The sequence below is a fragment of the Anomalospiza imberbis genome, chromosome 3, assembly GCF_031753505.1.
Source record: "Anomalospiza imberbis isolate Cuckoo-Finch-1a 21T00152 chromosome 3, ASM3175350v1, whole genome shotgun sequence".
In the NCBI taxonomy this organism is placed as follows: domain Eukaryota; kingdom Metazoa; phylum Chordata; class Aves; order Passeriformes; family Viduidae; genus Anomalospiza; species Anomalospiza imberbis.
Window position 1 is genome coordinate 103,074,228 of NC_089683.1, and position 23,396 is coordinate 103,097,623.

Below are 23,396 nucleotides of genomic sequence, written 5' to 3' on the forward strand. Positions count from 1 at the left end.
TTTGTGTCCTCCTGAGCGATTCGCCGCCAGCTCTGCGACCGGTATAGGGAGAGGTAGAGAGGCAACAAAAAAATTACTCCGTGAAACCATCTGCTGCAAATCTTCCCAGAGGAAGATCCCACGAGGAAAATCTTCAGAGGCCCCTGCCCTGTAAGCCGTGGTCCCTGCAGCTGCAACTCCAGATCTTTGGCGCTTATTGGTAACATATTTGCAAAGCTGCCCTGCTGTGATCACTGATCTCTGCCAGCTTAAATTTGGGAAAATGCTTTACACAGCCTTTCCTTTCCCCTCCTTCAACCCCTGCAGGTCTGTATGCAAGAGAAGAAAGATTTAGTGTTTGAGCATAAGCACTGGTCAGCCAATCTGCAGCGTATCTTCTTGAAAACCCAAAACAGGTGCTCTTGGGCCATCAAAGTCTTGAAGCAGTTAAACTTCTTTTCACCTCTATTGCAGTTCCTTTAAAAGAAATAGAGAGATCTTCAAAAGGTGGAAGGGTGGCAGGCCAGAAACGTAAAGCGTGTGCAATCACTCAGATACAAGTGGCACCACTAAAAATTGCCTTCATATATCAGCTTATGGTTTACACACTGTGGCAGAAAGGACGCTAAAAGGTCAGCAGAAAAAAAATATATATGTCAAGCCTGGAGCTGTGACTCCAAAGGTGTAGAAAGACATGATCTGAGAAGGGTTCTAGAGGGACTGGATAAGTGCTTGATATGGCAGGATTTTTTATTTTATTTTATTTTATTTTTTGCAAGGGAGCTGCTTGCAAACGTCAGCACAGAAGCCAAGGTATATACTCGCAGTAACCTCTTGCTACGACCCCTGGTGACAAGACGGATAGTTCCATTCATCTGTGGGTGAACAGCACAGGCTCTCTGCATTTTTTACTTGACGCCCTGGATGAATTTGTTTGCAGAGGGGAATGTCACCGTTGTGAATGCTCTGATCACTCATGTGCCCATAGTGAAGTCAGTGGTAGGCAAGGAGGGGGGAGGGAGGGGGGGGCAGAGCAAGGAGGAAAGCAAGCTTCTCTCTGGGGGTCTGGGGGATGCCAGCTTGTATCCAGCAAAACATCTCCAACCAAACATTAATGGAGGATGTGACTTCGAAACAGAGGGATCAGCAAATATGCTGTAAATTAATAATGTGCCCTTTTAGTAGCAATTGCTTTATGAAAATAGGTGGGGCTTTTTTTTCCCCCCTCCTTGTAGAAACAGCTCTGAAATAAGTTGGTCTCACTGGAGTTTTGTTTAAGACTGACCCCTTACTTTATTAACCGTGTAACATTTTAAGGTTGTTTTTTCCTCTCTGTCTCCTCCAGCAAGTCTCTATTGATCACTGTTTACAGTTATAATCCCTTTCAAATTTATCATCCATGACTAACACCACACGTATTGATTGGTGCTGACGGATGTCCCTGTATGGTGTATACCCACAGTGATTCTGGCTAGTGAAGTACAGTAGATATATTTTTTTCTCTCCTTCATTTGCTTTTTATAGCTTTCTGCTCCCTCCCTTTTGTTCTCAGTCTGACTAACCTATTTCACACAAACACCGTGGGATTAACATGTCTAAATTTAGGACAATTTCTTTATTCTTGATGAGGTCTTTGGAACAGGAAGGAAAAGAATGGGTAATGGTGGGGTTTGGATTTTTTTGTTGTTTCTTCCCTCAACTGGGAAGCTCCTGGAAGGAAGACAGGCCCTATAGGAGAACAGATTTATGAGGGACATCCACATGTCTTAACCTAAAGCCTAAAGTAACAAAGATGTAAGGGATAGTTTTTTTAGGGACAAATTAGATGTCACTGGTGACTAAGGACAAGGTGTCCGAAATCTGGACTATAAATGGAGTCATTTGTCAACAATGCATTTTTGCTTGCCTGCTGCAACATTTCCTCCATCTCTTGTTGGCTAGAAATAGAGCTTAAGGTTAATCTCTTTTCTGAGCCACCTTGGCTTAACTTGAATTTACAAACCTAAATCCAAATAACCAAACAAACCAAAAGCCCCCAGACTCAAATGTCCTCAAGCTTTTTGCTATGGTAGCGCCATGAAATTTCTGCCACCTAAACTATAATTTTGTTCTTGTTAACCCAAACCTGTGAACTTTACCTTTCAAAGGCTGAGTTCCTTCCAGTTTTGAATAATCTATTTGTAACTTTTTTTTGTATGTGTGTGCTTTATGCAATGGTTTAAATACATGTTCTTGTACATGTGTTTTATTTGGGGGTAATAAGGCAGCAAGTATAAGAAAAAGTTGTTAAACCTCAGTAAAAGAATTTTTAATAATAATTTGGCATTTATTTAATATACAACCACTGCCTTATTAAATCTAACTCTTAAGATTTAATAGGATAGTTTATTGTATTATAGCATTACTACTACAATGCTATCGTTATGGTTGAAAAAGCATTTTCATTATAAACTCCTGTTTGCAGGTGCTTATAACTTTCCTAAGTACAGTGCCTCTTTTATTTGAATGTGAAATCACTCACTGCACTTCTCAATTTTTTTCTTGCATGTCCTTCTCAGATACAAGGATGTTTAGATGTCAAAAATATATAAAAAAAGAAAAGCAGCAGCATTAGATCTGAGAATCAAAATTCACCAAAGTAAGGGTTCAGAGTTAGAGTTTAGGAAACTCTGGACCTTGACCAAGTTGTGGTGCCCATGTCCGGTAAAGCACAAAGCTGTCAATTTGCTCAGTAATGTGCAGTGCCATTATAAGGAAAGAAAAAAAAAAAAAAGAATTCTCGTCTGTGGGTGCATTTCGCCCTCACCTTGAAGGCAAACGGATTTGTCTAGTGAGGTGCTCAGGACTGGACCAGGGTCAGTGTACTCACTGGTGAGCTGGGTTAATGAGCAGGTTTTATGGTGAGCAAACAGGACCTGCCCTCAGCAGGGCTGCCTCCAGGAAATGGACACTTTTCTGTGCCTCTGAAAGGGTGGGCACACACAGTGGTGACATCCACAGTGGCCACCCGGCTTTGCTCTTGTGTCACTGTGAGTTGACCCTTACAACATTACTCAGCTTTAGTAAATAAAACATTTAATTGCTTTTTGGGCTGAGAACCACTTGTAAACAAATCTTAGCATCAATGGAAACTTTACAGTTAAATAAGTAAACGCTGACAAAGAGAGACTGGAGACACAAAAAACCCAAACAGGAGCACAGCACTAAACTGCCCCATAAAACCTGTGTAAAGAGAGTACTTCATGGTGTCACAACAGCAGACTCTTTCCTTTTCCACAGGCTGAGCTTGCATGTGGAATAATTTTCCTTTATTTCAGTCCTGGCCCAGAAACTCCTGCTGGAATGGCACTGAGCAGAGGGTTGGTTGGTTTGTTTGTTTTTTTAATTATCAACAGGCTTAGACAAATTTCTCATTTAGTGGTGGGAAGATCAATGCAGGAAGAGGGACATGTGCCACTGTTACAAAGGGTGCAGCCTGTTCTTGCTGCTGTAGAACTGGAGCTGAGCAGAAAGCAGAAAGCAATTATTTTAAAGTACAGAATTTTGGTATATTTCTTCTAGATCTATGCAGCAACATCAAGTCTTTCAGAGAACAAAAGTAGAGGTAGGTGTGAATTCATCAAGGCAAGAGTTATTGTCTCCCAGCTCTGGTATATAATTCCATGTGGGTTTAGGAATCCTCATAGTTTCCTCAAATAAACATCCTCAACTCCATTCAAAGTAAGAAGGCTTGTAGCTCTAGGCCTTCTGCCCTGAAAGTCCTCCCTGCAGCCATGGCAAGGCTGAAAATGAAAGTTGTTTTCAAGGAAAAATAGATAAATTAGGCAAACTTTTGTGGCAGGACTGAATTTTCTGCAGGTTATTCTCCCCATGAAGTTTTGCACTGCTGAAAATCCTTGTGCAAGGTCCTTTTAATGTTCCTCAAGTGCTCATCCAGTGACCACAGTGGTAACCACTGCTTCTGTCCAAAAGAGAAAAAATGCAATTATTTAAAAGCAGCAGCTACAAATAAATTTATTAAATGGAAGATGATCATATAGATAGCTCTGAGCAGCTCTTGAATTTTCAGAGAACTTGTACTGAATTACCACTGTTTCAGCCTATTCTGTTGGGGGTTTTTGCTGTACAGGTAGGCTTGACCTCTCTTTGCCAGTTTTAATTTTCCTACTGTTTTTCAGTAGCTCTATGGTCATGTTGCTAGCAAAGGAGTGCTATAAATGGATTAATGAGTGTAATGAGGAAATAGCAAAAAGTCTCCTTGATTTTTATTTTTTTGACTGTTTTAGTAAACACAAGTATTCAAAAAAAAACTTGAAGATATAAGAACTGTGAATTTTCTATTTTTATTTTTTTCATTTTGTGAGGACCACTTAAAAATACTCATAGGTTCACTTTTTTGTAATGCCATGTGACTTGGCACGCTTCAGACTGCAGTTAGTCACTTTTTGGTAGAATTCTCTTATGAAAAAATGTGTGCATGTCATTTTAAAATCACATTCAAACATATGGAAAATCCTTTGTGCTTGTAAAATGTGGAAATCTGGTCAAAAATGGACTAGCTTTATTTTAAATCCAGTCAATTTTGTTGTCAATGTACCTGGAGCAGAGCTTGGTTTTTGGAGAGAGAAATTCATCTGGAAAGGTGACATTTCCTGGCTGGATAGACCTGTTTTGAAATTTGAAATAAAACACAAAAGAAAGAAGTTAAGTGAAACACCTCTCTTGGATTTGCTTTTCTGATAATGAAGTGAACCCTGGAATTTTCATGGGCCTGGATTGTCCTGTCATTGAGCCCAGAAATCTCCCAAGATTTTGGGCCAATTCCAGCCAATGGAGGGTCTGGAAATACTGATATTAAACTGCAGATCATTGGGGATGGTGCAAATGTTGCTTGGGAAAAGTCTATGGAAACTTCCTGGGAAGAAGGGATGATTGTCAAGTAATCTGTATAGAGATATCTTAAAGTCACTTGATTGAACTGGAACATCAGGAGGAAAAAGAATTCTTCTCCACATAAAAAAAATAAATAATTACAGTAATTCAGATTTTATATCTTCTAATGGTAAAACATTTTGGTTATTTCAGATACCAGCCTTTTCAGCTCATGGCTTCTCCACATGGCCAGAAGATTGTCATGACCCCTATGCAGTTCGGCCTTGGATGGAACTTCTTACAGGTCCTTATTTTTTACTCTCTTGGGAAATGCATTTTCACATATTTGTTGCATGTATCTTTTATTTTCACTTTTTTTATTTTCCTTTTTTTTGGGGCTTTTCTATTTTTTCTAACCTCAGAGGTAGCAATCCTACTGCTATTAGCAAGATGTCTATTATAGTGTCATTAAAAAAGCTATAGTCAGAGCATGGAATGACTCACATCATGGAGGAGTTAATAATTCACTGTAATAAAAGTATAAAGTTTTATGATAAACCACTCTCAGGGGAGTTAAATATAATCCTTAGCGGGTCACACACTGACTACAAAGCTTACATTTGTAATGGTAATTTGAATTTACTACATCGCCTTTAGTTTTTAAGCGTTTGTATGTCATTAGACCTTATAAATTGATTTATATATTCAACTCCAGTATAATTCTACATAAAGGTACAATAAATTTTATGGATTATAGATATGGCATCTAAAACAGTTTAGAAAAATAATTTTATTAAATTCACTTAAACGGCGGTGATGAACAGTGACGAGGATGCCAGCCTGGCTCAACTTCTGAAACTGCACGAGGTGGCCAGTGGTGGTGGGGACAAAGGGAGGGGCCTGGGCCATAACTGGTCACCCAAGTTCTCACTGAGGGCTTCAGTGACACCAGGTGCTAATGCTTCACACAGCCACAGCTGTCACTGATCAGGACCCTCGTGCTGCTCCAAAACTGGGACATGTGGGGTCCTCATGGCCTCTCTTAATACCCTGCTGGTGACATTGCTGGTAAAGGTACCTGCAGGAAAGGACTGTGTTTGTACCATAAACAAGGCACTTCTTCCTAAAATCAGGCTGCTGAGCTAGGTTGTTTTTAGCAGGATGTCTTTCCTCAGCACTTTGCCTTCTCTGCACTTTTTATCAGAAATAGCTTGTGAACAATGAAAAGATATTTTCTTTCTTCCCCCCCCCCAACTTGGATTCAGCAAATATATTCATAAGAGGAGCCATTAAAAATGTTCATCTTGAACATTCTTTATTGATGTAATTTCAGCAGAGCTGACTGTGAGGAAGTCACTGTTGGTATTCTGCCCTGACATGGCAAATCCTGCTCAGAACATTCATCCTGTGAAAACTTCTGTTTGTATTCCCGAGCATGTGGAGCAGTCCCTGAAAGCTGCACAGGACACAGCTCAGAAACACTTGATAAACTTCACCGTCTGTTTCTTAAATGGTTTTAAATACACAGCCAGCTTTTTAATGCTGCTTTTCCTAAAGTCGGTGTAATTTCAGTGCTGATCTTCAACCCCCTTTGTCTAATCCGCTGTGTAATCTTTCCCATAACAAACCTAAAAAAGATCCTTGTACTCCCTGGTGGGCAGTTATCAGTGTATTCCCCATCGCACTCACACATTAGCAAAGCTTTATCCCATCATCGCTTTGGTTTTGAAAGCATTGAGGTAAATCTCAGGTGGCATCCTGCACTCAGTGGGTGTGTCGCTGATGAAATGACCCAGCCAGCTGGACAGGTTTATGTACAATTTACTGGAAATGTATTAAATGTGTCTCGGGAAATGATTCTTTAAAACGTTCTCACTGCCAGTGCAGTAAAGATTAAGACCTTGGCATGAAACAGGGAAAAAATTAAATAATTTTCAGAAGCTTGATGTAAAAAAATGATACTAAATGTAACTTAAAGTCACCAAAGGATGAGCATTTAGGTTAAATTCCTACTCCTCCCTTGACTAATTCCCATAATAATTCAGGGCTCTCTGAAACTTGCAGGCTGAATTTGAGCTCTGGCACAAGCACACTGAGTCCTGCTTTAATCCTTCTCAGCCAGTTTGCTCAGACAAATGCAGGATTACATTGGCAAAACCAGAACTTGCAGGTGGGCAAGCTCTTGGGAAAATAAACACTGTTATTTTCATGTAATTATTTTTGATATTCCAGTTCCTCTTCTTGTATTCATTGGCTTAAATATTGTGAGGGCAGCACTTAGGCTGCCTCCCAGATTTTGTTTGTTCCTGAATTTCCTAAGGCACTCAAGAGGACTTTACAATCTCCTTGCTTAACATGCAGTTAGCTTTAGATGCTACTGCATGCAGACTTTTAAAATTATTATTATTTGTGCCTTTTGTATCCATCTGTACTTCACCATGACTGCCTTGTTTGCTTTTATGGAGCACCAGGGGCAGCGTGGCATTCAGGGGTAGCAAGGGGGCTTGTCTGCCACAGCAACGGGGCTTGCCTGGCTTTTGAAGTGCCTCCAGGGCGGCTGGCATGGAGAAGGGTGATCAGAATAAGCGCAAAAAGTGGATGTGATGTCCCTCTGTCCCCAAACACCGGGCTTGCAACGGGTGGGAAGTGGCAAAGGGTGCCACAGGCTGCACAGGATGCCAAGGGGATGGCAGCCAAGGGGCTTGGAGCACCTTCCAGTTTCAGCATCTAAAATTATGTGGGGATTAACTGCTTTCTGCAGTATCCTTGAACATTTGCTCCGCAGCAAATAAAAACATTAAGTCCTTCCTCCTCTTCCAAATACACAATTTAGAAATAAAAGGTAATAACTGACGATATACAAACACTGAAATTTCCATTCTTCACAGATTAAATGATCCTTGCTGCAGATCATGAAAAGAGCCATTAGTGAGGGGGGTGGGGTGGGGGGACACTTTGTGTAGCAACAAGCAGTATATTCTGTGCTTTAATAAGAGGGAAGCTGATGGAGAACTGCAGCATTTAAAATCACAATGATCACAGCAGGTTGATTTTTGCCAGAGCAAGATGAGTGCAGGGGAGCAGAGGTGGGAGAGATGAGGAGCAGAGCTGGCAGTGACCAGGTGCCCTCCTTAGAGTTTCACAAGTTTGTAATTTCAGGGTTTTTTTGAAAACCGTTCTAGCCCTCCCAGACGGGTCCTTGGGCTTCCTCTTCTCATGAATTCAGGCACATTTTAAAGAAAATATTTCAACTCCTGTTCAAGTCAATAGTAATTGTTGTTTTGTATTGGATTATATAAAGCTATTTCATAAGGTTATGGAATTAAAAAGAGTAGTTAGGATGTCTTTACAGCAGGCAAAGAGTTAATGGCTCCAAGTTGAGACGGAATAATTACTGCCTGGACTGATTTACTATTTTATTTCTATGATGTTTGAAAATCTAATAAATAATTTTACTTTTATCTTGATAGATAATACTTTCATGCAGGGCCAAAGGAGCTCCTTACCTGCAGCAGGCCAGTCTGACACCCATTCTTGTTCCCTGCAGGAAAATCCTTCACTGCTACCTCAAGTGCAGGATTTTCCTACATCCAGCCACAAGGAATGTCACAAGGCATTGTCTGATTCCAGCGTAGTGTTTGCAAGTCCATTTCAGTCCTCATTGCTAATTATGTTGTTTGAAAATGCTTAAAGTGGTTGTAAAAAAACCCCAAAATACAACAAAAAAATGGTATCTTAATCTGGAAGATGCTTCCTTACCCATACGACATCTGTAAGCTCTACATACTCGCCACTTAGGCTGATTGCTTCCACAATTAATGTGCTTTGGGTTTGTGATTCTGTAATCATCCATTGCATGGCAAAATCCACAGCATATATTGAAAAGTGCCTATAATATGTTTTAAAAGGAATTCTTAACTAAGCTCTGACCTCAACACACTCTGAAGGTGAAGAGGATCAATCACAGATAAAAGGAGGGGAGCTCTCGGAGGACATGCGTACCTAAGACTTTTCTAGGTGCAGTTCTGAATCTGTATTTATTGGTATTTATCTTTGAGAGCTCAGACAAGTAGAGATGCTGTAATTGATTTTATTTGAAAGTGAGAGATGGGGTCAAATGGAAGCTTTTGGGTTTCCTGCTTTTACTTTTCTACCTATATAGACTGAGATTTTTGCTAGAGGTGCTTAGTGACAGTGACATTTTTTTGGCCAAGTGTGTGAATGGGAGCCTCCAGCAAAGCAAACTCCACCTTTCCTACCTTCAAATGAGCTGGGAAAGATCCTCGTCCTGCCAACTCATCCTTAATTGGCCTATATAGTAAGAAGCAATTAAAACTAAAGGCCTGATTCATAAAAATGTACGTTGTGTTTATGTGTCTGTGTTCATAGGGGCTTTTCCTGCACTCCAGCTAAAAGTGCAAGAGGCACGTTAGCTTTCAGTGCACCTTTTTGCAATTTATTCCTTCCCTCTTTTTCTTCTGAGTCACAACTGACATTTTCTCCTGGGTTCCTCTGCAAGTGAGTGTGAGAGAATCCTGGAATATCCTGGGTTGGAAGGGACTCACAAGGTTCATCCGAGTCTGAGTAGATGGAGGTGTTTGTTGTAAACCGTGTAGACAAAAAGCAAAGTTTAGGCAATATGTGAAAATGCCCAAACAAAAGCTAATGGCTGTGAGCCAGCAGTGCTGGTTTCTGTTAGCTGATTGATTTCCAGCAAGCCACTGGCTTGCTAGACAGGTTGTGAAAGACCTTTGCTGGCTCTGCTGGGTGTGCAAAGCCTGCAATTTCTTTCTCTCTTTTTCTAAAAGAGGAAAAATAAAATAATGTTAAATAGTTAATGCACAGAAGAAATGGAATAGCGGAGAATCATCTGTATGATGTTGAAGTTCATGCAAAGTCCCAATTTAAGTTTTTTTCCTTACCCTCTTTTCAGATCCTTGTTTAATAACTAAATGCATAAATGCATCGAAATATGTGATTGTGATTCCTATAATTCTTCTTTTTTTCTCCTTTTTTGTTTTTATTCCAAGTACTTTTCTTTGTGGGATGTGGGGTTGTTTTTGTTTGGGTTTTTTGTTGTTGTTGTTGTTTTTTGTTTTTTCTGCAAAGACTCTTGGGGTATAATTTATGTGAGTCCTCGCTGCAGAGGGCTGCACAGGACTGCACCGTATAAAGATGAATCGTGTTCATTCTGTTGTGAAATACTGTAACTTTTAGAATGATCCCCACAGCAAACACCTCAGGGTCAGGTTTTGCTGGAGGTACTTCCATCCAGTTAGGTTAAAATCACCAGGTTACTTAAAAATACCCCAAGAAAGCTCAGTTTCTCATTGTTGCTATGCCCTATCTTGGGAGCCGGGCTGCCGTGCTTGGTTTTTTTGGTTCGTCCCAAAAAAATCCAGCTCAGGCATGGATCCTGGCTGCTTCCCATCTGCTCCATGGCAGTGGTAAGGAGCCCTCGGTGGTATTCAGCACCATTGGGAAGGTCTCCACTTGTGCCAAGGAAACAAGGGGACCGTGTTTCCATGTGCGGTGCCAGCCCGGCGCTAGCCATACGGCGCTTTGTGCCGAGGGAAGAATTACCCTCTGGGGGAAGGAGAGGTGGCCTCCGGTCCACCTTCAGGCTTGGAATCTGATAAATGGCTTCAAATGTCAGTGGCCTGTTGTTGGTAATTAAATCGTAATGACAGATCCGTGCTGATACTATCAAGGTGCTTTTGTCCTGGGAACCCTGCATTAAGAGGAGCCGCAACAGCAGTTTTGCTTGTTACCTCTTCCTACTGTTACAGTTAAATAGTTCATGGCCATCAGCTTCCCGTGCTCTGCCCCCTGCGTGGGTTTCATGCACCATCGCCAGTAATGTGAGTGTATCTTAAATATTTGAATGTTCAAATGTTTGTTAGTCCTGGCTAACCAGCGTTCCTGGTTGCACACTCCATAGGCACTTATCTGCTTGTGCATCCTTACATCCAGACCTGGAGCCTTTAAAATTTATCTGTTAACTTTTGGAGAGAGGAGGAAAATGTCTATAAAAAGGTTAAAGTTCAAAATGAAGGCACTCGGTCAGAGAAATATCAATATGCAGCTGTCAGGAGAACTGACATTCTGAGTAACAAAAATGCATTTTTTGTTTGCGGGGGGGGTTAACTTCTTCCATTATAAATTATTAAAACCACATGATCTGTCATGGAGATAATAATAACAGTCACCTTCATAAAAACAACAGCAATTGCTTTATTCCCATATTGTTGTTTGTGCCCTGGAAAGAAAAGAAGCCATATGAGAGTGTTTCAGATGTTTTGGTGAGTGAGTGCCTTCAAAGAAGTTTTGGAGCCCTTTTCCGTCCTGTTCTGTAGAGGTCAGCAAGTTTGAGGAATTACAGGCACTAAGTGAAAATGAAAACATCAAGAGGCTTGCTGTCTATCACAAGTATCACTAAATCTTTTTGAACAACCCTGGGCAGTGAATTATGGAAGCATGGAATTGACTTACAGTTTATTTCTAGTAACAGTCAGTTACTATGTCAAATCTAAAACCATTCAGAAAAGCCTATAAAAATGTATGACAAACTAACCAGCAACCTCTAGATCTTTTTACATGTGTATGATTTTAGAGAATGTCTCGCCAGCGCTTGTGGAAATGAACAGACAGGACATTTTCACGAGGCTGTAGTTTTTATTTTTTTTTTTGCCCTCCTCGCTTGTGTTGTTTGGCATCAGAGAAAGCCTCTGGAGTAGCTTTGCTGGAGGAAGACAATATGGTGTGTGGGCAGGGAAATGGCACAGCTCTTGCTCCTGCCTCCCTCGGTGATGATCTTCCCCTCTGTGAGTGAATGCTGTCCTAACAATCTCCCAAACCTTATTTCAAGGGGCCTTGTGAACACCTGGGAACCTTTTAGCAAAGGTGTTGCACCAGCCATGGCTCACCCCAAGGTAAGAGAGAGGAGGAGAGGTCCTGTGGGATGGGTGCTGGCTCAGTGAGGATCTCACGGATGTGTTGCCTGCCTGAGTCTGTGGGGCTGTCCTGCTACCAGCGAGTCTGGCTCTGCTGCTGGCACAGAGAAGAGCTAAAAACTTGGGTATTCATCTGACCTCATGGCTTTGTGGGGCAGCGGGGAGGGTTTCTCCTGGCTGCTTAAAATGCAAGTTTATAAGACCACGTGGTATTGTTTCTAGAAGCTGGCAGGGGTCAGGTTTTTGTTGGGCAGCTAGGGGGTCTGGGGAACAGAGGATATTTCAAAACAGCTCCACTGTATTTCCCCTGCAATGAGTCCCTGCTTCCTATTTTCCCCAGAGGAGTCCTGGGAAGTGGCACTTCCCTAAACATGCTGCCAGGTCTGAAACATGCAGTTGGCTGATGTTTTCAGGAGAGACCTTTCCAGTAATGCTGGAAAAGAACTCCTTAACTCTACTTGGGCTGGATCATGAATTTTAGGGTGGGCAGGACCACTTGGATCTAATTCTCTAACTCTCAGAGAGGAAGTCTGGGGATAGCTTCATAAAACTAAGTGAAAATAAATTAATTTAGAAACATGAGACAAGGCAATAGATTGTCACTCTCTAGTCACTGTTTTGATGGGCAGACTGGTATCTACCGATTGGGATTGGGTGGACCTATAAGGAGGGGTATTTGGCCATTTATTGTGAGGACTACCCTGAAGACACCAATCAGGGAGCAGATCTTTCCCAGCTGTTTTTTTTGTTTTCTTTCTGTGTAAGTGGCAGACAGCATTAAAATGTTTAAAGATTTGCCACTGCAAGAATGAATGCGAAATGTCATGTGTCCGGGATAGCCATTTTGCTTTGCTTGTGGTGCTTGGGCTGGGAAAGCATCCAAAACCAAGTTTGTCTTGCAAGAAATGATTTCAACATCAGTCCCCTGGCAATTGTATTTTAAAACTAACACAGCCTAATAAACTTTCACTCATGAAACCATCAAAGTTGTGTTTACTAGCAGAACACTGGGTCAATAAAAATACTACACATTCTAGGATTTGGGCTTTTATTATTTTGCATTTATTGAGAAACAAATTGCAGGATAAAGTGGGGCCACAAATAAAATACTCCTATACATTCAGAATATAATACAAAATGTAATTAGGCAGCACATTGTTAAAAGTCAGGAACAAAATCTAACAATATGGTGTCACCAGTTGTAAACTTGTAACTGTATAATACATAATAGTCAACTGTTGAGAAAAGATCTAATTTTGATAACACATATTGAGATTGGAAGCTTGTTTGTTAATGAGAGGTCTGAAAAATACTTATGACTCCAGGATGCTTGACAGCTCTAACTGCAACATTGTGCTCCACAGTCAAAGAACAGCGAGTTAAAAAGGAACACAAACAAAATATAAGACCTTCTTAGGAGCAAAGAAACAGGCATGTTGATATTTAAGGAATGTATTAAAATCACAGCCATCCTTCTCTGATATTAGAATCAATCAATAGATTGACTTGTGATTATTTCTATTAATTTCTATTTAATATGCACAATTTGGCTTTAAAACTGTGGTGTTTTTTTTTTGTTTTTGTTTTTTTTGGTTTTTTTTTTTTTTTTTCCTCAGAGCTGTTCATAATATTCTCAGCTTCATGTCTATGCAGAGGGCTGATGAGAGGGGTGCTCGTCTCCCCTGGAAGTGGGCCAGAGCCAGAGCAGCTCTTGCTGCCCACCTTTGCTGGATCTCAGCACAACCCACCATGAGCTGTTTTCTGTCTGGATTATTCCTCTCCTTATGCAAAACAGGAGGCTGGGATTTCAGGATGCCACCAGGTATCCTTCAGGGCTGTCCCCATCCCTTTATGGCATCACCCAGACGTGGATCTGGGACCTGCTGGACACATCTACAGCCCCCAGCATTTTTTTGTGCTGGCTTTCCTAGCTCTGTGTGCCTGCTGAAGTTGTACATAAAGCCAATATTCAGCACAAAAGAGCAAAGCTATATAGGTTGCACCAGCAAGTTGCTGCACACCTTTTATTTCTGATCTGTGCTGCTTTTATTTTCTTGGTGAGGGATTAAGAAGGTATTGTTAAGGTTGTTCTGGATGCCACAAAAACTCCAGGTAGCATTTTGCAGTGAATTTCAAAATTTTTGAGTTAGTGTTGTGCTGGTAAACTGAGATTTGAACTCCCATGGCATATATTCTGTTCCCTCATTATCCCGAGTGCTCAGGAAGCTCCGCACAACCCGTAGCAACTTGTTTTCTCAGAGGGAGTGATTACATGTGGTAGAGTGGGTTTCTTTTGTATGTGTGTGTGTGGCAGTCATATAAAAGCCAGACCCTCTTATTTTTTAGAGTATTTGTAGCAGCTGCAAAGGAAATGTCTGTGTTGCTCTATGTTTTAGAAATGAAGTGGGGAGTCTTGATGCCTCTGGAGACTCTGCTGGCAGTGCTGATCTTTTCAGGTGGCACCTGAAGCCTGACTGAGCTTGCTGCTGTCTCAGGAAGGGTGCAGGTGAAAAGCTTTCCTCCCATTCACTCTGCACCCCCAAACCCAGAAGGAACAGTGACCACTTTGGACTTTAGGATGATAAAAGAAAATGGCCAAGTTTGTGTTGCCATATTTTTCCTGCTGCTGTCAAAGGCTGTATTATTTAGTGCTGGTGTCACAACAACCTGCCAGAGTGGCACTAGAAATGTGTTTCCAGGTCACCCTCAGAGATATGGCTCTAAGCAAAAGGCAGGGGGGGCTGAGCTTTGTGCTGACTGAGAAATGGACTGAAACTCCTCTGGTGCCTCCAAGGATCACAGTGGCTCTCTGTGCCCCACTCCAAAAGCAGGGTGGGGACATTACCAACACAACAGAGGGTCTGGGCTCTTTCCCTCCTTTCTGCTTCCTCACTGAGTTCCCTGCCCACTTCATTAGCAGACTTGTCATGGAAACTTTTGGAAGGAGGGGTTGCACCTTTAATTACGCAGTTCAAACCACCAGTTCTATTGTTTCCAACATCAAGCTTTTTTTTTTTTCCTTACTCTTACTAGAGCAAACCTTACTACAAGGGTGAGCTGCATACAGGATCCTGTCTGCTTTGCTTTCCTTTCCTCAGTGCATGGTGTATTTATCCTCCAAATGTCCATTTTCTTCTATTTTCTCTTTGTTTTCTTTTAAAACACCTTTTAACCATTGACAAGTTGAAGCAATTGCCATAGAAATACTAGTACCAAAGTCTGCTCAGGCTCAGTGCTTCTTCATTATTATGGTGCAGCAAATTCCCAAATCCTGTTGGCTGCCAGCACCCTGAAAGGAGGAACCTCTGCTCTAAGGAAGCTGAGAGGGCAGTCCTGCTAGCTAGGGTTTGGCACTGCACAGTGAGCTGCACTGCAGCCCCCTTAAGAGCAAGGTTTGGGAGCATCTTCTAAATTAGGGGGCCAGAGTGGGGACCAGAAGCACCCAGGGGCAGCTGCCTGGACAGTGCCTTCCCCTCCCCTCCATCGCTTGGAGCTTTTGTCTTGGAGCCATAGCTCTGCTCCGCTGCATCTGCGGGACGGCCGGGGACACCGGGGACTTAATGGGGAGTTGTCAGAAATAATTGTGCTCCTACCTTTTTGTGCTGTCAGAGGGGAAGATGTTAAACTCTCTGTGAAAGCTGGATGTGAACAGGATGGACAGTGGTCCTCGGACCATTACAACCTACTTTCTCTAATTTTTAAAATTTATATACTTTGTAATGCATTATTAATTTTCTTGTGAGTGATATGACTTTCAAGGCTATCAAGGGACTAATCTATTTTTTACATGGAGTAGAGAAGGATTCTAGGTTTGTACAAATAAAATACTCCCTGGAAGCAATACAACTGAAATGATAACTGCAAACATCATGGCTTTACCTCTCTTCTGAGCAAACATCAGCTCTCTATAGAAAGTTAACATTTTAATTAGACAGAATTTCAAATGATTGTGTGTGTCTGCTATTAAGTTAAAGCGTTTGTATCCTTTTTCATAAAAAATGCTTTCTTTGTACAGGACTGAGTAAGGAAGCTTGGGAAGAGATATCCAAATCCTTAGTTTAAAGGTATTTGGGAAATACACATGATTTAACAATCACTGGTATTACCTGAAATCCAAAAATTGGGTTGCTATGGGTATAGTATATTTGCTTAATTCTAGATGATTGTTCCTTGCCTGCAAGGAAAATTACGTGTGGTTGCAGAGATTTAAATATGCTTTTTTCAGTGGAACTCCAGGTATAATGGTTTCATAGGTCTAAGTGTGGAGATAATTTTGGTTTTTGGATGTTAAACAGTAACAAATATGTGCACACTGATTTAATATAAAATCTGATGGAAATAAATAAAATCCAGTAAATGTTTATTTGGGAGTTGGGTTTGACCTCCAGAATAATGTTAATAGAAGATTTAATATACCAAGTTTGGCTTTTTTTTAATATTTGAAAAAATAGCATAAGTTCAGTAGAATAGTCCTACTGAAGAGTCGAGTACAGATGAGGAATAAGGTGTGATTGAAACGTGCCATGGCAAGAACAGTGAATATTTTTTAATGATTCACATTTCATGGATACTCAGCTCACAATGTATCCACTTTTTCTTTTTCTTGAATGCTGTTAGCTACAAAGCTTCATACCAGCCTGTCTTCATACCAGCTTTGGAGGGAAAATAATGTCCATTTTTTCATCTCTGCTATTTCCTCCTCTCACTCTTTGAAATTCCTGTCACTGATACCAACCACAGGTTCCTCTGTGCAGAAACGTAAAAACCCAGCAGGCACGAGGTGTGATCTCTGATCCACCAGATGTACCTGGGGCACTGAGATAGCACTGAGTGTCAAAATAAGTCTCATTTGGATAAAGAAACCTGGGCTGGCTGCAGAGTTTGGACCTCTCAGTACTAAACCCACAAGTGTCCAGTGCTTGTGGTGAGGAGTCAGCTCAGCTGCAAGCGCTCTACATTTGCAAAGGATAGAGCAAAGTTTCTCCCCAGCCTCCAGGGCCTGGCACTGTCAGAGCTTTTGTGTATGTTGAAGTAGGTAGGAATCATTCATCTTCTTGTACGTCTGTGAATGTCAGAGATAACGTAGCTGGGAAAGGCAAGGCAGTTGTGGTTCTTAGGGCTTTCATCTAGGAGGCTGAACTGCATTTGGTGCACCTGAGAATAGGGGATGGGGTGTGGTGTGTGCAGGGATAAACCAGAGTGGCTTTTCAGTCCAGCTATAAATCTGATCTGCTGACAGGACTACCTCTCTGGAGCAGGTCCTCTGCCCACCTCATCCACCCAGATGAGAGATGAGAGAACAGGAATTGCCTTGCAGCTCTCTTCAATGCTGCTTGATGGTGCCAGGACTTTTGTCCATCCTGTTTGTGGACTGCCCATAGCCGGAGCTTTGTTACCTAATGCTCTGGTGGTTATTTTCATACCAGTGGCAGCTAAACTTTGTGTGCTTTAACACTGCAGTTATGTTGGTCGGTGCCAGAGGGAAGCTGCTCTCCCACACTGCCATGTCCCAGTGTAGTGGCACAATTCCCTTTTATGCAGTGCAATCTAGCTGAGGTCCTCATTGCAGGAAGTGGTTTGTCAAGCATTCCACGGGCACAATATAAGCCAGCACAGCTGAAAACAGGGGTCCACCTGGGGAGCAGGGGACTGATATCCCTGAGTGATAACATCCAAAATAATGCTCTTATCCTCTAGAGATGGTGTGTGATAATGGTCAGCCTCAGAAATGGATTCCTGGAGACATTTAATGAACACTGCAACCTTGAGCAGCCCTACATGAAAAACGGTCCTTAGGCATCATGGAACACAAAGGTGGTTCCAAACCAGCACTGCTTCCAGCAACAAGAACAGTTCAAGCTGTTCAACTGTTGACCTGTTCATGTCACATATGTACTGGGCACTTCTCACTCCTTGATTCTCCTTCAGGGCCATGTGGGAGCCTTTGACCTCCTTTTCAGTTTTTGGGGTGCAGTGTCCAGGGCACGCATGTTGCTCCAAAGCACATAAAGTTCAGAAAGTTTTGTGTTCTCTTCTGATGAAACCTTCTGTCAGTGCTAGAGGGGACTCCTTGAGTTTTTGTGCAGTATAGTTCTAATATTGTACAGAGCCAGGATGGACAAGCAGGACCATCCAAAAACCCTAATTCTACAGTGGTTCAGAGGAGGAAGATACCTGCCTGTCAGAGCCTGAAAAAAACTAGTTATGAAAGACAAAAAAAAAAAAAAAAAAAAAAAAAAAAATCCTCAAAGACTCGTTAATTAGTACCATACTGTGAACGAGTTAACAAAAATCTGCTTGGAGCGATCAGGCACCCCAAGAGCTCAAGAGTTTTGCACCCAGAGCCGACACTGACTTTCTCTGTGGCCCCGGGCAAGTCACTTAACTCCCCGTAGTTCATTGAACTGCAGAGGGGAGATAACAATCCCTGCCTACCACGAGGTAGGTTGTGGCAGGATAAATTAGCTGTTGGCTTTTAAAGCACTTTAAAGATGTACTGCAAAGCATTAAGAGCACTTGTTTTTATGAAGACAGTAATGGTTAAATGATAATTCTGTGCTCTCGCTGAATTTGTTAGTTTTAAAGTGTGAGTGTTATGCTTCTACAATACGCTATTAATCCAAACAAATTACTAAGCCTTTGTGTGGTATGTGAGGAAGCCCATGAATTTACCTTTCCGTAGCTGTACATGCAGTGGAAAGGATTTGAACTTCCCTTCTCACCTCAAAGCCTCTGGCAAACTGGTCACTGACATAATAAATATACAGCATTTAATAATGCTTCACTTTTCCTCTTTAAACCATTAGTTGTTTCCTGCTTGACTAAGAAGAACTTCAAATTCAATTCATTAACATTTCTTTAAATAGCCCTCTTAACAATGCCGGTTTGGTTTCCTCGTTATGTTCTGTCACTAATAGCGGTTTTTACTTCTAACCTGTTATTAATTAGAAATAAAGACTGGATCTCTTCATTTCCGAATTAGTTTTAGTGCCTCTTTGCTCAGGGTCCCTTTTTTTTTTTTTTAATTTTTTTTTAAAGCTTGGCGTGTCGCGTTATATAATTGCTCCTGGGGTAAATAATTTAGCTGGTCAGAGCAAGTGCACTCCTGGCCGCCGTGAGTGGTCAGCCCGGCGGCGGGCAGCGAGGCATGGCAAATCCAAGCCAAAGAGGAGCACAGCTGCATGAAACTTTCATTAGGGCGGCCGAGGGAAGGGGCCGCGTCTCCGCCGCGCTTTCGGCGTGACCCGCGGCGCTGTCCGCGACCGCCGGGGCTGGCGGGGCACCGCTCCGCCGCGGCTTAAGCGTCTTTGCCGTGAAGGACAAATGAACAGGAGCAGACCGTCTCAGCCACCCTAATCTTTTCTTTCCCTACTTCAAAGCCTTCTATGTTGCATCTCGGGCTGTAATTACCCTTGAGGTATTTCAGACTCGAAGCGACACCGGGAAAATTGCACTTCCCCATAATGGTAGTCCACAGTTGTGTTTAATCAATTATGTAGTTGGTTATGAGACTGGCTTTTTAGTTACGAGGATTTTAAGGCCAACCCCTTGTGCCCTGGCTGAGGACAGTAACAATACCGAATTAAAGAAACACTCTCCATTTGATGCAGCTTATTCTAGGCTTTACCTGCTTAATTAAAACCACGCTGCCAATACTCATTTACTCTTTCGTGCTCTAAACAGCCGGTCGAATGCCACGCTGTAATTTCCTAAGCAAAACTGTTTAAGTTAGGTGGAGCTGCAACACTAATTTTTACGGGTATAAACAGATCCACTGAGCAGCAGCAGCAGCATCTCCGGATTCCTTGGAGCTGGTAGCAGTGCTACAGTGCAGGGCTCGGAGGTGCGCAGATGCTGGAGAGGAAAAATGAGCCAAACTGGGAATTAAACGCGTGGCCTCGCTAACTTGCTTTGAAAGATACATGACAGCCAAAAGCTTCTCTCCCCAGCAGTAATGGAGTTGGCTGGGGTGCAAGAGGTGCTTCCAGTGGAATGAATTCAGATGATGCTAACTCAACAGCTGCTTTGAGATGTGTACTAGCTGGCAGCAGGAAGGTCTTGCTTTGGGAAGCTGGTGGTGCTGCTGCAGGCCAGTCAAGGTCAAGTGTATGCTGATGCTTGCAAATTCATTGTGGGGCATTGTGATGGTAAACTGGCAGTGGGACTGTGCTGGAAAGGTGAGAAATATTCAGGGAGAGGGAGTGTGCCCTGAGGGTGGTGGCACCCATCCTGTCTCATGCACTGAACCCACAGAAGCTGTGGCACCTCTGTGGATGTTGCTGAGTGTTTGCCTTTGGTTCATGTTGGCTGGATGACCACTGAGTTGCTCAAACTACAACTGCTAGAAAAGCATCCAGGCATTGTCCTGCTTCCTCCACCTTCTGCCCTACTTTCCAACACACCGTATCCTTCTCTATCCAATTTCTTCTTCCTACCCCAAATCTCCACCTGCTTTTCAGCAATGCTTAGCAAACCACTTACAGCACTTCTCTTGCCTGCTCCTCCTCTTTGGAAAGTCTCATGAAACCTCAGTCATTGATGTTTTGATCAAGCATGAGGTACAAGTGTCATGCTATTTTGAAGCTGTTTCACCTGGGGAAGAGGGAAACTTTCAAAATTCAACACATATAACAAATTCCTACATTACTTTGGTTACTTCTGTGTTTGTCAGCTCTTTGCCTGTGATGCAAGCTAGCTGCTGAAGTATTGTCTCTGAATTTAAGATATCCAGGAGAGTTGATGATATGTGAGGAGGTATTGATTGATGTACCCATTTATACCTCTTCTACAAATTTTCCTTTCTCAGACAACATTACAGACAACAGTCCCAGAAGAAGGTAGCTTTGAATATCAGATATCCTTTCATGGTTCCAAGCAGGATATCTGCCTGTAGTGTGGAAGGTAGGTTATTCCTTAGGCCCTTTCCCTCTCCTCTAATTTTAGACTTGTAGCATTATGAAGGAGTTGTTGTTTCCAGTCGTACAAAGCCGATGGGCCGCCTTATTGGGAATCACTCGTTGCCCTAACCCAGTTTCAGTTATTCTATTAATACACCACTGGAGTCTGTCTGAAGCACAAAGTCCTCTATGGACAGGCCAGTAGCAAAGTCTCTCTCCTGGAGCAAATATAGAAGTTTTACAAAGATGATAATTTGGATAAAAGTGATCAGAGGGGCACAGTAGAGAGAAAAAGACATTGAGGGAAAGTCAGGTTGGAGCTCAAAACTGAGCTAATGGGGGCTCAGTGGATGATGTGATTAAATTATAAAAAAATGTACCTTGCAAGCACAGTTCCAGACTGTTCATGGAAAAGAAACAGTTCTTATGGCAGCAAGACTGAACTTCTGAATTTGTTCTTCTCACAGCATTCACATGTGAGCAGTGGACTCCTCTCTTGAGCAAGGCTTTGGTGTTAGCACGGATGCAGTGGTGACTATTTCTGCACTGCTCTCCCCACCTCTGGGTGTGGGGTTAGCCAGCAGCAGCAGGCTGGCCTTAGCCTGGATCCAAGTCCTGATCAGGCTTCCCATATCATCCCACACGTGCTGTGCTGTCTTAACGTGCTCGTGCAGATGGGCTGATAGGAGACCAGTCCTTGGAGTGCTGCTTCCACACCAGTGATTTAGTTGTGTAGCTCTCTTCAGCCAAACTTACTGAGGATGGCAGCCTGGGCAGTCCTGTGGAATTCAAGATACGTTATTTCTGTTCTGAGGACGTATTTAAAGGGTTTTAATTATGTGCATGGTTAATAAATGTCATGCTATCCATCCTCAGTCATGCATACACGTGTGCTGTGCTGCTCAGATACCTGCTGGCCCGCAGTGAGGGTGGTGTGCAGCCAATTTTTGAGACGTATCATTGCTTGGATTGCTTTTGGGGTAAGCACAGGAAGGGATTGTTCCCACTACCCCTAACAGGCAGACACAGAGTGTGTAAATCTTTAATGTGTCTGCAGCTGGGAAGGCAAGCGGCTGCTGCCCTCTCTGCAGTCAATTACACTGTCTTAATTTGCTCGGACATAAAATTAGTTTTTCCTTCCCCATCTTATTTCCTCACACAAAGCAGGGATAGAGATTGTTACTGTAGAAAATTAAGGTAGATTTGGGACCTGAAAGGTGAGGCAACAGGGAATATTTCATTTTCTTAGGTTTTGAAATGCTGTTGGTTGAACAAGCCATTTCTTATTTATCCCAAAACTTGCCCAGATTTTGTGGTGGTGGCAACCTGAGGAGGATTCAATATGCTGAGATGGAAGTGCAGCTTCCTAGTGGTTCAGATTGCCATGGAAAATGCCAGCTCCAGCAACATAGTTGAATCAGGGAATCACAGAACTGTCATGGCTTACTTTTAGGATTATAATTATTCCTCTACTTATGAAAAAAACCCTTTTCATTGCACCCTCCTTCAGGAATACACCTCAGAGAGTTCTTACATTTGGCTTCAGGTGGGAGTTCTGAAAACAGTGGGGCTTCAGCCCAGAATTCACTGTGCAAGTGCACAAGAGAGGTGTGATGATAAACTTTTCTCCCCCAAACTTTGTATTCCTCTATCTGTACTTTCTCATTTGGGTTTGTTGTTTTCCATTGACCACCGGCTATGACCATATGGCTTCTCTTCTGTTTTCCTCTGTGTCTTCTACCCCCTCTGCCTCTGAACATGTTATAATGTTCACAAGACATTTTAATATCAGTTCTGGTCTTGCCTAGCAGCACAAAACATCTTGTGTATTTGCATTTTTTAGTTTAATCATTATCTTAATAATTTTTGGGCAGTAGCCACAGAATCTTTTTCTCTCTGTCTCGTCTCATCTTTAAAGCAACAATTCATGCATCTCCCTACCATACCCCATTACACTTGTTTTAAACCCACAGCTGAGGTGTAGTTTGGAAAGAGGAGATGACAATAACTTGCCTGTGAGACACTTTTCAAGAGCCCTGGTTACTCCAGTCCTCTCTGGAGCAGGACTTCAGCACTGACAGTAATTAGTCACAGAAAACTCTCAGGCTCCTGCTCAGGACACCTGGAAATAGAACTCCTAGGGAGGGATGAGCTGGCATTAAACAAATTCTGGAGATTAAAATAATCCTGGGAAGCACTGGATTAGCAGGAAAGCCCTCCATCTTCTGCACCCTCGCTACAGCAGACTCATTATGCTTTTTTCCATGTTAGTTATATTTTAGGTGATATAGCCTAGGGAGGTAGTATTCCCATTACAATAAATCCCTTCTTTTTTCAAATCCAGCTTGTTTTTTCTTGGCTTGGGGTTAAATTCTCTCCTTTTAATTTGGGTATAGTTACACCAATTGTGCCTGGGCTAGGTTTGGTCCTGAATGTCAAACTCACTGTTAGCATCTTGGGATTACCTCATGATCTCCTTTGTAATCCTTTTACAAACATATTTTCTTTTCAGCTCATGGCAAACCTAATTAGTGGTGTTTTCAGTAAATAGGAATACCTATAGCAAAAGTCCTTTTTCAAATACAGATTTGCCATGACCTGACATTAGTTTGACCTTTCACGGCATCTCTCAAGAAAGTATTTTGCTCATGTTGATTAATCAAACTTCATGAAATTTACTCGATAAGTAAAAATT

At 42.2% G+C, this 23,396-nt stretch overlaps 1 long non-coding RNA gene across 1 annotated transcript in view; it reads left to right on the forward strand.

The window, feature by feature from the left end:
• Positions 1-23,396, forward strand: part of LOC137469979 (uncharacterized) — a 123,671-nt gene that overhangs the window by 38,114 nt on the left and 62,161 nt on the right. The window contains exon 2 of the long non-coding RNA XR_010996849.1: positions 5,065-5,155. This is a non-coding gene — a long non-coding RNA (uncharacterized lncRNA). The remainder of the gene's footprint in view (positions 1-5,064; positions 5,156-23,396) is intronic.